Below are 2,077 nucleotides of genomic sequence, written 5' to 3'. Positions count from 1 at the left end.
CCATCCACTTATCAGCTATCTTTTGAGCCTCCCGGTCATGGTTCACAAATACCTTTTTGCAACCTCCAACAGCTGGGTGACATTCATCCCAGCAAAGCCCTCTAATTTCTGAATCTTGTGGTGGATATCAGTGTAAGAATGAGCCACGAATACTGTGTTGACCATGCATTGGTTTTCTCATGCTTCAGGGTCAAAAGGGGTATACACCCAGAATGCCTCGCATAGTCTCTCATAGAACTCTGTGGGTGATTCATCTGGCTTCTGGAGTACTTGTGCCATTTCGGAAATGTTTGTCGGCTTTCTGGCCCCAGCTTTCAAGCCTGCCAGTACCTGTCGAGAGATTCTCTTCTGTTCAGGATGTTGAAGTCTCAGTTGGTCCTGGCATCAGGCACAGCCCCCAAGGCCCATGCTATGGGGTCTAGTACACTGTCCAGTGCTTGTTCTTGGAGCTACCCTCATGTTTCTGACAGAATTCGGCATCGTTCTTCAGTGTTGAAGAGAGTTAGGAGGAGTTGGTGACAGTCATCCCACATAGGCTGATGGGTTTGGAAGATGGACTCAAGCAGGTCAATCATTGCCTAGGGTTTCTCCAAATAGGACGAGGTATGATATTTCCAGTTGAGGAGGTCAGTTGTGCTGAAAGGGTGATAGTAGAGGACAGGGCGGCCTGGCTGAAGTGTACCATCTTTGCTAATCTCAAGAGAGCCTCGTGTCTCTCAGAGAGGCATCTTGAGAGGCACAGCCTGCTGGGCTGGCTGTGTGGCTGAGCGAAGATGCGCTGTGGATTTGGGCTTGGTGGCCACTAAGGCTGTTGGGGTGGCGAAGGCACCGATAGCAGATGGCTGTCAGGTAATTGGGGGGTAGAGTGGCTGTGCAGGGACTAGTGGAACTGTTGGGATGTACGGTAGTGGGAAGAGAGGTTCTTCCTCAGGGTCCCCTTGGTGGATGACTCTTGCTGGCTCTTCCTTGTCCTTTCCCTGAGTCAGTCGAGCCACAAGTACCTTATTCTTTCCCTGCTTATTTGCGCAGAACCAGGCCCAAGGGGGCACTACAGTAGTGATTTTCAACCATGAGTCTATGTATGGAAACTGGTCTGGATGTCCAGGGATCCCTGTCACTACCAGGTATACAGCTCTAAGAGTGGGGACGTCTAGGGTCCCTTCAGAAGGCTATCCTACCCTGAAAGCAGGCCACTCAAGCTCACAAAGAGGCGAAGTTTTCTTGGGGTCAATTTGACCTCGTAATACCCTGGGAAATCTTTCTTAAAATTTTTCAACATACAATTTAAGACAATTGGCTTAGAGGAAACTCCACCCATATTGTCTTAGGGAGCTTCGTAATGGAGGGGGAAAATAGACCTTAAAATTTCAAGAAAATAATTTGACAGAGGGCCCCTATATCAAAAGGGCCATTTGGAGATAGACAATTCTTAAGCTAAATCAGTAATCAATTGTTTCCCCTCCTTGTATATCCCACCCTGTGTTGGTGGTGCAAAGACAAACAAGAGTGGGTGCCTCCTCCAAAGAGGAGACCACTCAGGTGCTTGTCTGGCCGTGTCTCGAAAGAGCTTTGGTAATCCTTGGCCGTAGCAGACTCAACTTTGTGACTTATGATCGGATACTAGTCCAATGCCTCCCTGGACCATATGCTGTGCATCACAGAATCGTAGACGAGTCCACTCAGACTCCATAGCCTTTAGGGGACCTTACGGGTACCCAGTCATATAGCCACAAATTTGTACCTGACCAAGTCAAACCTGCTAGGTCGCTCATTTACTTGCACATTCACACACCAGATGTTAAAACATTGCCTCCCCGCTTTTTGGAAGGCCCTGACCTTTGTCTCCCCACAACCACCCCCAGGAAGACCCTGACCAGTGTCTTCTAACTGAAGACTTTAGGAGGTGATCAAGCTCCTCTTCCATCTGAAAACAGAACCTGACTGGGGTGCTGAGCCCTGGGGCCTTACCTTATCCTGTGGCTATTCCTGGTGAGTTGGTCCGTCCCTCCTCTGAGTCTGGTCAGGGCTCGGCCATCCGGAGAGTCAGAGCTCCAATCTGAAAGAGAACCCAGAATAC

General features: G+C 49.4%; 1 protein-coding gene across 1 annotated transcript in view; it reads right to left on the bottom strand.

Annotated features, from left to right (window-relative positions):
• Window positions 1-2,077, bottom strand: part of TSN (translin) — a 146,194-nt gene that overhangs the window by 8,238 nt on the left and 135,879 nt on the right. Inside the window, exon 8 of the transcript XR_002781199.1 lies at window positions 1,969-2,056. The gene's annotated coding sequence lies outside the window, so the exon portion shown is untranslated. The remainder of the gene's footprint in view (window positions 1-1,968; window positions 2,057-2,077) is intronic.

The sequence above is a fragment of the Pteropus vampyrus genome, unplaced genomic scaffold (assembly GCF_000151845.1).
Source record: "Pteropus vampyrus isolate Shadow unplaced genomic scaffold, Pvam_2.0 Scaffold87, whole genome shotgun sequence".
Classification (NCBI taxonomy): Eukaryota; Metazoa; Chordata; class Mammalia; order Chiroptera; family Pteropodidae; genus Pteropus; species Pteropus vampyrus.
The sequence above is the reverse complement of the archived record's forward strand: the minus strand, read 5'-3'. Positions and strand labels throughout refer to the sequence as shown.